The 12727-nt window shown below is 34.1% G+C and overlaps 1 long non-coding RNA gene across 2 annotated transcripts in view; it reads left to right on the forward strand.

Annotated features, from left to right (window-relative positions):
- The first annotated feature begins 1907 nt into the window (after nucleotides 1-1907).
- LOC129049756 (uncharacterized) overlaps nucleotides 1908-12727 on the forward strand; it is a 57436-nt gene continuing 46616 nt past the window's right edge. The window contains exon 1 of one of the 2 annotated variants that reach the window (XR_008513064.2): nucleotides 1908-2311. This is a non-coding gene — a long non-coding RNA (uncharacterized LOC129049756). The remainder of the gene's footprint in view (nucleotides 2312-12727) is intronic. The other variant, XR_008513063.2, reaches the window with a different exon arrangement.

Raw genomic sequence — 12727 nt, forward strand, 5'->3', positions numbered from 1 at the left:
ATATGAAACTCAAAAACAAGCAAAATCCATATTATTTATGTACATACACATCTTTGGTTTAAAATCTGAAAATGTCTAATATTTAATACAAAACTCAATATTATGGTTTCCTTTAAGTTTGAGACCCCATGATATACTGTTATAAAGGGACAGCTTGAAAAGTACTGATAATATTTTATTTCCAAAGATGAGCAGTGGATGCATGGATTTTCTTTTATTATTAATTTATGTAATGCATATGAACTCCTTTTCTGTAAAAATTATAATTTTAAAATGATAGATTTGTAATAAATATATAAAACACATATAAATATAAATCAATTTACCAGAGATTATTTTTCTTCAGTAATTAATTAAACATATTTTTGAAGTGATTGTAATCTAGTGTATACCAATTATACATTAGAAATATCTGATATTAAGACTATCTAATAAATATGCCTTTATTTCTGTATTATCTTTCATCTTTGCATAACTATCCTTAATGATTTAAAAAATACTTTTATTTATTTGAATGCAAAGTGAAATTTGAATAAATTATTCCTGCAATATCACTTGACCAGAATTTTCAAATGTTCCTAAAGAAGTTTTTATGTGAGAGTCTCATTATCTCACATACTATCCCTTTTATTAATGTCAGAGGTAGAAAATAAAGTTGAAGTATAGTCAGCTTGTATTTCCCTGATCATGTAATACTTTTTATATACATTTTGAACCTTTGTTACCTGCAGTTATCTATTTTTATTCTTTATTATTAAATAATTTCAACTTTTATTATAGATTAAAGGATACACATGTAGTTTTGTTACATTTCTTTATTATCTTTCATCTTTTCATAACTATCCTTAATGATTTAAGAAATGCTTCTGCTTATTTGAATGCTAAGGGAAATTTGAACAAATTATTTATGCAATATCACCTGACCAGAATTTCTAAATGTTCCTAAAATTATCATGTAAAAGTGTCTTTATCTGACATAATATCCCTTTTATTAATGTCAAAGGGAGAAAATAAAGCAGAAGTATAGTCAGTTTGTATTTCCCTGATCATGTGCTACATTTTATATACATCTTTGAACCTTGTGTATTTCATATACATCTTTGAACATTTGAATTGCGTGACACTGAAGCTTGAGGTCCAAATGATTCCATCACTCAGGCAGTAAGCATAGTACCCAACAGGCAGTTTTTCAGCCCACACTCCTCTTTGTTCCTTCCCCATCTAGTGGTCCCCAGTGTCTGTTGTTCCTATCTTTACAATGATGTGTATTTAATGTTTAGGTCTCACTTATAAGTGAGAACATGCAGTATTTGGCTTCCTGTTCTTGAGTTAGCTTTCTGAGGATGATGGTCTCCAGGTTCATCCATGTTGTTATAAAGGGCATGATTTCATTTTTTTCATGTACTTGTAGTATTACAGTGTTTATATGTACCATATTTTATTTATCCCATCCGCTATTGATGGGCGCATAAGTTGATTGATTCCATGTCTTTGCTATTTTGAATAGCACTGCAATGAACATATGGGTGCATGTGTCTTTTGGATAAAATGAATTATTTTTCTTTGGGTATATATCCAGTAGTGGGATTCCTGGTTTAAATGGTAATTCTAATTTTAAGTTCTTTGAGAAATCTCCAAACTGTTTCCCACAGTGGATGAACTAGTTTGCATTCCCACCAATAGTGCAAAAGCATTGTCTGTTCTCCGCAGCCTTGCCAGCATATGTTGTTTTTAAACTATGTTGAGACTAAGAAATGCATTGTTATGCCTTGCTAGGAAAAAAGAAACAAATGTAGGATTTTCCACCTGAACCTACAGTCAAACATATGCTGTTATTGGAAAATTCAATGGTAGGAAATGATGTAATAATCAGCTTAAAGAAAACCCCAGAGGAAGAATAAACATTCAGCTTCTGAGAGGCTGAAGTAAGGTTGTCCCATGCTCAGCAGAGATTTACATGTTTTTGTAATACCCTTGGCATGTCAGGGCTTTGGCAGGGACAGCACATTTGATCATGTGACACCAAGTGGCCATGCACCAAGAACTACTCATTATGATCTGGGTTCCATTGGTCCCACCAAGTCATAATGACACATGTGCCTAGCAACAGGACATCACAAGATGGAACTGGTACATTCAGGATTGAGTCTGAGCAGGATATGCTACAGAGAAATGTTTTGTGAAAGGAAGAATCAATTGATGTGGCAAATTTTGTTTTATTTTAAGAAATTGCCACAGCCTATGCAATCTTCAGCCACCACCACCTTAATCAGTCAGCAGCTATCAACATTGAAGCAAAAACCTCCACCAGGTAAAAGATTATGACTCACTGAAGGCTCTAATGATTGTTAGCTTTTTGTAGCAATAAAGTATTTTTAAACTAACTTATGTAAATGTTTAGGTATAATGCTATTGTACACTTACTAGATGACAGTATAGTATAAATATAACTTTTAAATGCACTGGGAAACAAACATAAAATCTTGAGACTTGTTTTATGACAGTATTGGATTTATTACAGTGGTTTGGAACTGAACCTGCAATTCCATACATATATATATATATATATATATATACACATATACATATACACACACACACACACAGAAACACACACACACATATACGTGAATTATACATGTGTGTATATATAACTTATATATATGAATGTGTATATATAAATATGCATGTGTGTATATACACACACACACACACACACACACACACACATTAGTCAGCAGCTATCAACAATGAAGAAAGTCACTCCAGCAGCTAAAAGATTATGACTCCCTGAAGGCTCAAATGATTGTTAGAATTTTTTTAGCAATAAAGTGTGCATTATATATATATACATACACATAAGAAATATATATACAAATCCAAATATATGTGGTTCTATATATTGTATATGAATGCACAAGTGTACAATATATAAATTTTATATATATGGATGTGTGTGTATATATATACACACATCTATATACATAGATGATATGTATAAAATGTGTATATATACACAGTGTACATATATATGTGTATATATATAAAGTATATATATACACTATCTAATCAGTTGCCAACATGTCTAGGATAAAAGCAGGCAGAGGAACATAGAAGGACTAGACTAGCTAGAGTCTTTCAGCCTTCATCTTTCTTCTGTGCTGGATGCTTCCTGTCCCTGAACATCAGACTAAATTCTTAAGCTTTTGAACTCTTGGACTTACACCAGTGGTTTGCCAGGGGCTCTCAGACCTTCGATCACAGACTGAAGGCTGCGCTGTTGGCTTCCCTACTTTTGGAGTTTTGGGACTCGGATTAGCTTCCTTGCTCCTCAGCTTGCAGATGGCCTATTGTGGGATTTCACCTTGTGATTGCCTGATTAAATACTCCTTAGTAATCTCCCCTCTAACTATACATCTAGCCTATTAGTTCTGCCCCTCTAGAGAACCCTAATTAATACAGTATGCTAAAGGTAAAACAAAGCATAGTATCAAAAGACAAAGCAAGCATCAGAATTATACTAAATTTTGGTACAGATTTTGGAATTACCAGACAGGCGATTCAAAATTACTATGACTAATATGTAAATGCCTCTTATGGAAAAGCTAACAACATGGAAGAACAAAGGAGTTATATAAACAGAAAGGTTGAAATGCTAAGAAAGTATCAAAAGGAAATGCTAGAAATAATAATAAAAAAAGCAACAGAAATGAAAAGTGTCATTAATGCAATCACTGATAGACTAGGCATGGCCAAGGAAACAACCAGTGAGCTGCAAGATCCCTCAATAGAAACTTTCCTAACTAAAACAAAATGATAAACAAAAATGGAAAGTATCACAATATTGAAGAACTGAGAGACAATTTCCAAAGGTGTAAAATATGTGTGATCAAAAAATAAGAGGGAAAAAGAGGAAATGGAGTATATTCTATATTTCATGTCAAAATGTTTCAAAAACAAGAATGTTTTTGGAGAATGTTCCAAAATTAATGAGAAGCACCAAACCACAGACTAGGGAGTTCAGAGAACATCAAGCAGGATAAATATCAACTGGAAAATAATCCTCATTTAGGCTTATCTTATTCAAACTGCAGAAAACCAAATTTAAAAAAAAGAAATATTGAAAGAAACCAAAGGAAAGGAAGATCTTATCTATAAAAGAACAAGGATAAGAATTACACTGGTCTTCTTGTTAGAAGCCATGAAAGCTACAGGAAAGTGACATGAGATATTAATAGTTATGAAATAAAACAGACAAAAAACTTAGAACTTTCTATCCAAAAAAAAATATCTTTCAAAATTACCCACCAGGCAAACAAAGACTGAGAAATTCATTCATTTCCAGGAGATGTAGAAAATGTCAAAATATGTTATTTGGGAAAAATAACTTTTTCTCTTTTTTTTTCTATTTGTGTTACTTGAAGAGTTTATATAATTCCATTTTTTCTCCTATCTTAGCATTTCAATTATGCTTCTTTTTTTAAACTGGAGTTTCTAGAATTTACAAAGTTCAGGATGACCATTGAAAAAATGAAAAGTATGAATGAAGAAAATGTGCAAAGAAGAAAACAATTAAAAACATGGTAGATATTAATGCAACTATATCAATAATTACTTTAATTGGCAACACTCTAAACAGACCAATTAAAGACAGAGATTGTCAGCATAGTTTAAAAAAATTTTCCACTACCTCACTATAGGTTGTGGGGAGTTTACAACCTCACTTTAAATATAAAGACAAAGATGGGTTAAAAACAAAGGGATAAAGACATATCATGCTAACTTTTTTTTTAAAGGCTCTCAATATAGTAAAACAAAAAATTTGCAGGGAAAAATTAAGCAAAACTCAAGCAGTATAAAATAACCACATCTGAACCTTTTCTCACATTACAACTTTCTTACAAGGCCTGTATTAGGGTGTTCTTGTGTTTCTATAAAAGAAATACCTGAGGCTGGAAAATTATACAGAAAGGTGGTTTTATTCATTCATGCTTCTGCATGTTTTACAAGAAGCATGGCGCTGGCATCTGCTCAGCTTCTTGGTAAGCCTTAAAAAGCTTACAGTAGTGATGGAAGATGAAATGGGAGTGAGTGTATCACATGGCAAGAGCAAGAAAGGTGGGGAGGTGTCACACACTTTGAAGCAACCAGATCGTGTGAAAACACATTCACTATCGCAGGGACAGCACGAAGTCACGAGAGATTCACCCCCATGACTCAGTCACTCCCCATCAGGCCCCACATCCAATATTGGGGATTACATTTCAACATGAGATTTGGGAGGGACAACTATCCAAACTATATCAAGGCCTTAATAAATTGTTTATTTTAAATAAGTGGAATACAAAATAATATACAGTTGATCTTTGCACAGCACAGGTTTAAAATGCATGGGTCTATTTATATGCAGATTTTTGCTTAATAAAAACATTGAAATTTTTTTTGAAAATTTGCAACAAATTAAACAAACTCTCATATAAACCATGTTAACCTAGAAATAATTTTTTTTATACTCTCAGTTATTTTTAATGTACAATTAAATTATTATTTTTTATACTGATTTTTTATTTTTATTTATTTTTTTCTTATTATTATTATTATTATTATCATTATACTTTAGGCTCTATGGTACATGTGCGCAACGTGCAGGTAAGTTACATATGTATACATGTGCCATGCTGGTGCGCTGCACCCACCAACTCGTCATCTAGCATTAGGTATATCTCCCAATGCTATCCCTCCCCCCTCCCCCCACCCCACAACAGTCCCCGAAGTGTGATGTTCCCCTTCCTGTGTCCATGTGTTCTCATTGTTCAATTCCCACCTATGAGTGAGAATATGCGGTGTTTGGTTTTTTGTTCTTGTGATAGTTTACTGAGAATGATGATTTCCAATTTCATCCATGTCCCTACAAAGGACGTGAACTCATCATTTTTTATGGCTGCATAGTATTCCATGGTGTATATGTGCCACATTTTCTTAATCCAGTCTATCATTGTTGGACATTTGGGTTGGTTCCAAGTCTTTGCTATTGTGAATAATGCCGCAATAAACATACGTGTGCGTGTGTCTTTATAGCAGCATGATTTATAGTCCTTTGGGTATATACCCAGTAATGGGATGGCTGGGTCAAATGGAATTTCTAGTTCTAGATCCCTGAGGAATCGCCACACTGACTTCCACAAGGGTTGAACTACTTTACAGTCCCACCAACAGTGTAAAAGTGTTCCTATTTCTCCACATCCTCTCCAGCACCTGTTGTTTCCTGACTTTTTAATGATTGCCATTCTAACTGGTGTGAGATGGTATCTCATTGTGGTTTTGATTTGCATTTCTCTGATGGCCAGTGATGGTGAGCATTTTTTCATGTGTTTTTTGGCTGCATAAATGTCTTCTTTTGAGAAGTGTCTGTTCATGTCCTTCACCCACTTTTTGATGGGGTTGTTTGTTTTTTTCTTGTAAATTTGTTTGAGTTCATTGTAGATTCTGGATATTAGCCCTTTGTCAGATGAGTAGGTTGCGAAAATTTTCTCCCATTTTGTAGGTTGCCTGTTCACTCTGATGGTAGTTTCCTTTGCTGTGCAGAAGCTCTTTAGTTTAATGAGATCCCATTTGTCAATTTTGGCTTTTGTTGCCATTGCTTTTGGTGTTTTAGACATGAAGTCCTTGCCCATGCCTATGTCCTGAATGGTATTGCCTAGGTTTTCTTCTAGGGTTTTTATGGTTTTAGGTCTAACATTTAAGTCTTTAATCCATCTTGAATTGATTTTTGTATAAGGTGTAAGGAAGGGATCCAGTTTCAGCTTTCTACATATGGCTAGCCAGTTTTCCCAGCACCATTTATTAAATAGGGAATCCTTTCCCCATTTCTTGTTTTTGTCAGGTTTGTCAAAGATCAGATAGTTGTAGATATGTGGCATTATTTCTGAGGGCTCTGTTCTGTTCCATTGATCTATATCTCTGTTTTGGTACCAGTACCATGCTGTTTTGGTTACTGTAGCCTTGTAGTATAGTTTGAAGTCAGGTAGCGTGATGCCTCCAGCTTTGTTCTTTTGGCTTAGGATTGACTTGGCGATACGGGCTCTTTTTTGGTTCCATATGAACTTTAAAGTAGTTTTTTCCAATTCTGTGAAGAAAGTCATTGGTAACTTGATGGGGATGGCATTGAATCTGTGAAATAATTTTTAAATTAAGAAAAATTTAAGTATGTTATGAATACATAAAACACATGGAAATATTAGTCTCTTTTTATTTCCTACCATAAAAAATATACAAATAAATTATGACAAGCTAAAATTTTTCAAAATTTATACATGCACTTATAAAACATACCACGCCATTCTCAGGCACCTTTCACATTTGAGAAAAATGTAAATAAATGTAACGATGTAGTATTAAGTCATAATTACATAAAACTAATTGTAGCACATATTGTACTGCTGTAATAGTATTATAGCCACCTCTTACTGCTATTGTGGTTCACTCAAGTGTTGCAAGAATCAGCTTAAAATGCCATTATTTTCTCTGTGTGAGCAACCTGTCTAGTAAACTGCATATTTCAATAAAAATGATCTCTTAAAGTTCTTGTTTTTTTTTAATCATGTTTAGTACAATACTGTAAACCTTGAGTAACACTCTGGGACCCATGCAAAGTGCCACAGTGATGCTTGAAGTGACACCAAGAAGCAGAGAAAAGTCATGATATTACAAGAAAAAGTCGAATTGCTTGGTATATACTGTAGATTGAGATCTGCAGCTGTGGTTGCCCACCATTTCAAGATGAATGAATGTAGCACAGGGACCATTGTAAAAAAAATAATTCCTGAAACTGTTGTTTCATCTGTGCCTGCAGGAGTGGAAACTTTGTACTTTTTGCAAAATATATTTGTATCTTACATTGAACATGTGGCTTATATGTGAGTGCAGGATTGCTATAATAAAGACATACCTATAGACTTTAATATAATTTGAGAAAAAGTGAAGTCATTATATGATAACTTAAAGCAAAAGGAAGGTGAGGGATCCAAACCCAGGGGAAATTATTGCCAGCAAAGGATGGCTTGATAACTTTAGAAAGAGATTTGGGAGTTTGGTTCAAGGCCACAGTGACTTATAACTCTGCCACTGTACGCTAGCCTGAATGGCAGAGCAAGATCCCATCTTTAAAACAAATTGGCTTAAAACGTGTCCAAATAATAAGAGAAGCAGCTTCTGCCAACCAGGGGCAGCAGCAGAATTTCCAGACATCATTAAGAAAATCACTGAGGAGACAGAGTATCTGCCTGAGCAAATTTTAATGCCAATGAAAGTGCCCTATTCTGTTACAAAAATGCCACAAAAGACATTTATTTGTTAGAAAATAAGCAAGCACCAGAATTTAAAGCAGAAAAAGATATGCTGCCTCTACTGCTCTATGCAAATGCATTTGGGTTTATACTCAGGACTAGCCTTCTCTATAAACCTGATAACCTGTTGGCCTTAAAGAGAAAAGGTTCCAGGCACGGTGGCTCATACCTGTAATTCCAGCACATTGGGAGGCTAAAGTGGGCGAATCACTTGAGTCCAGGAGTTTGAGACCAGCCTGGGCAACATGACAAAACCCCATCTCTACTAAAAATACAAAAATGAGCCCGACATGGTGGCACACACTTGTAGTCCTAGTTACTCAGGAGACTGATGTGGAAGGATCACCTGAGTCTTGAGAGGTGAAGGAGGCTCCAGTGAGCCACGATTGCCGCACTGCCCTCCAGCCTGGGCAACAGGCAACAGAGTGAGAGCCTGTCTCAAAGAAAGAGACAGAGAAAAAATAAACACCAGCTGCCCAGCTGCCAGTTTTTTTGGTTGCATAACAAGAAGATTTGGACAATAAGAACCTTTTACTGGATTAGTTCCATCAGTGCTTTGTTCCCAAAGTCAGAAAGGACTTGGCCAGTAAAGCACAGTCTTTAAAAGTTATTTTGATATTAGACAACACACTTGGCCACCCAGAATCCTGCAAGTTCAACACTGAAGGTGTCAAAATGGTCTACTTCCTCCCAAGCAAATGTCTCTAAGCCACTATATCAGGGGGTCATGAAGACGAGTAAGGCTCATTATGCACAGTACTCTATGGAAGGAACTGTCAATGCTATGGAAGAGAACTCTAATAGAGAAAAACATCATGAAAATCTGAATGGATTACACAATTGAAGATGCCATCATTTAAAAGGCAATGAAAGCTATCAAGCCTGAAACAGTAAATTTCTGATGGAGAAAACTGGGTTCAGATCAGGATGTATGACAGAGACAATCAAGGGAATCAGAAAGAAATTGCGTATATGGCCACAACGGTGGGGGAAGAAGGGTTTCAAGTTATGAATCTTGGAGAAATTCAGGAGTTAATAGACACCACATCTGAGGAATTAACCAACTGTGACTTGATGGAGATGTTTCCAAGCCAGTGCCAGAAAATGACGAAGAAGACCTAGAAGAAGCAGTGCCAGAAAACAAATTGACATTCGACAATCTGACAGAATTGTTCCAATATTCAAGACTGCTTTTGACTTATTTTACAAGATCGACTCCTCTATAATTTGGTCACTGAAACTAAAGCAAATGGTAGAAGGATTAGTACCATATATGCATATATTCAGAAAAATGAAAAATCAAAAATGTCAGACAGAAATTATGATGTAATTTATGTGAAATTATACCAAATGTGCCTGCCTCTCTTGCTTTTCCTTCCAACTCCTCCACTTCTGCCTTTGCCACCCTTGAGACTAAAAGACCAACCCCTCCTCCTCCTTCTTCTCAGCCTACTCAAAATGAAGACAATGATGATAAAGACATTTATGATGATCCACTTCCATTTAATAAATAGTAAATATATTTTATCTTCCTTACAATTTTCTTTTTTTTTTGAGATGGAGTCTCGCTCTGTCACCCAGGCTGGAGTGCAGTGGCGCAATCTCAGCTCACTGCAAGCTCCGCCTCCCAGGTTCACGCCATTCTCCTGCCTCAGCCTCCTGAGTAGCTGGGACCACAGGCGCCCGCCACCACACCCGGCTAATTTTTTTGTATTTTTAGTAGAGATGGGGTTTCACCGTGTTAGCCAGGGTGGTCTCGATCTCCTGACCTCATGATCCACCCGCCTCGGCCTCCCAAAGTGCTGGGATTACAGGCGTGAGCCACCACGCCCGGCCACAATTTTCTTAATACCATTTTCTTTCTCTAGCTTATTTTATTGTAAGAAAACAGTATATAATATACATATTATACATATAACTTACAAAATATGTTAACCAACATTTTATGTTATTGGTAAGGGTTCTAGTCAATAATAGGATATTAGTAGTTATGTTTTTGGGGAGTCAAAAGTTACACAAGAATTTTCAAATGCATGGGAGGTTGGTGCTTCTAACTCCCAAGTTGCTCAGGGTCAGCTATATTTAAAAACTGCTATGTGACTATGTCCTGTATTTGCTTACCTCATAATTATTTGGCTGTAATGGGTTACTAATTTGTTATAAATTTTTAGAAAGTGTGAATATTTAAAGGTTATAAAGTAAGCATTCAAATTTATAAACTGTGACACAAATTAATGCTTTCCTAATCACCAATATTTAAAATGTATTCAAATGAATGATGTGATGGCAAATTGTGTCACAGCTTAATAATAATATGAAGCATGGTTTATAAAATAATTTATCTTATGTATGTATATAACAGCCAGTAAGACAGTCTACTTATTCCTGTTTTCAGGCACATGGGCTCCTGATTATTACCCTAAAGTCACCAAAAATAATTTTCTATTTTATAATTTGTAATTCATTTATAAAATGCTAATATAGTCTATTGGGTTTGCCACTGTTGCCAAGTTTATTCAGAAGAGTTATCAAATTATAATTAAGTGAATAGAAATCTTCTTGGCCTTTGTAACTATTATATTTGGTTCATAAATACGTAATGCTATTAATTCATGCGGTGTCCTTGGCAATTTTGAAATAAGTATTGCTGTCTCTGATGACCATCTTATACATAAAATATTTAATCTCCCAAGAATGAAGTTTGAAAAGAAACTCGAAGTTTATTTAAATAGAGCTTTCTGTACATGTAAATACTAGAAAAGTACTAGAAATTATGAGGTATCACGTGGATGAAAATTGCCATTTGTTTGATGAGTTACTCATGATAGCGTTTTCTTGTTTACCACCATATTTGGTGAGAAGTGTTTGCCACAGCTGCTGCTTCTATGAAATGACTACAATCCTTTCCCATTAGAAATACCCATATAATAAGGCAAGTTGTACCCAATTCTCTATCAGAGCCATGTCTTTTCATTAATTTATAAAACTTCTCTTCGCAAAGAGAGTTGATTTGTTATAATTTAGCAACACAGAATACACATTTTTCGTCTTTGAAGTAAAAGACTACATAAAATAAGGACTCATATATATCTTCTCTTATCTTGATTTTTATTAAAATTAGGCTAAAATATTACAATTTTTTTGTCTTTTACTTTCTATATTTTACAAAAGGATTTTTTTTAAATTACCAAATTAACTTCAGGAAAAATTTTTAAATAAAGTGTTCTATTTTTTGTTTATTGTCTCTGTTCAGATCATAAAAGCTAGCTACATATTTTCTCCCACAGTGGATCACTGAGGATTTCATTATAAAATTTAATCACTTTAAATATGGTTAAAGCCACTTTCCTTTCAGTAAACCTGATCATTCATTCTTCTTCATCTATTTTTACCCAACCTTCCAATTAACACAACAAAGTAATCCAATGCTTTCAAATATGAAATGTATCCTTCTTAAAATTTGGCTATGACTATAAAGTGAAGAAGGGGTGAACAAATGAATATGTTAAATGAACTCATATAATAGAGGTAAAAGTTATTTGTTAGAGATTAAAAATTAATTTTTCTGTAGGAAACATATTTTGGCATTTCAGATTAAGCAAATCTATCCAGGAATCTTCTGGCATTCAGTACTGTACCTATAAATTATTCATTCGCTTGCAGATTTTATTTATGTCAAATCTTGTTAGAACAGTTAATTTTACATGAAAGTTATTCTCAGAGGAAGCTTTTAACAATTGGACATTAGCATTTTTGAGTAAGTCAGCATTTTTACGGTAACAAGAATTCTGTCTTATTCTGAGTAATAGCATTTGCATAATTTAATCATTGCACACTTTAGCATAGATCTAAAAATGTCATTTCCTTAGATTATATATTAAAATTATGTGCATAGTAGGATAGTCACTTGAGTAAAGAACAGGATATTATCAAACACATATAATCTCTCTCTTATATTAAGGAATTAACAAAAATAAGATGTATCCTTAATTAAGCTACTGCTTTGTAATAAAAAATGTTAGCTTAACCTTAGAAAGTAAAAATTCTGTCTTCTAAACATACAGGTAAATACCATGAATTGTTAAAAAATATAGTCATTTGACTATATTGACATTTTAATAGATAATTATATCTGGATTAGTAAAAGCATTTATCATGTAAGATTACTTTGACATTACATTTAGATATGTGTCCACTGGAAAAATAAATATCTCTTATTTCAACAATAGTTTATATCTAGCACTTAATACATTCAAGTATCTAACAATTTCCTTTGGTTTCTTATAAAAAAGATGATGAGATTGCTGGCTGAGTGAATACTCAGTATTGTTAGCAAATGGCACTCTGAGTCTGGCTTCTATCTTCTCCATTCCTAACTACAA

The sequence above is a fragment of the Pongo abelii genome, chromosome 15 (genome assembly GCF_028885655.2).
Source record: "Pongo abelii isolate AG06213 chromosome 15, NHGRI_mPonAbe1-v2.0_pri, whole genome shotgun sequence".
In the NCBI taxonomy this organism is placed as follows: domain Eukaryota; kingdom Metazoa; phylum Chordata; class Mammalia; order Primates; family Hominidae; genus Pongo; species Pongo abelii.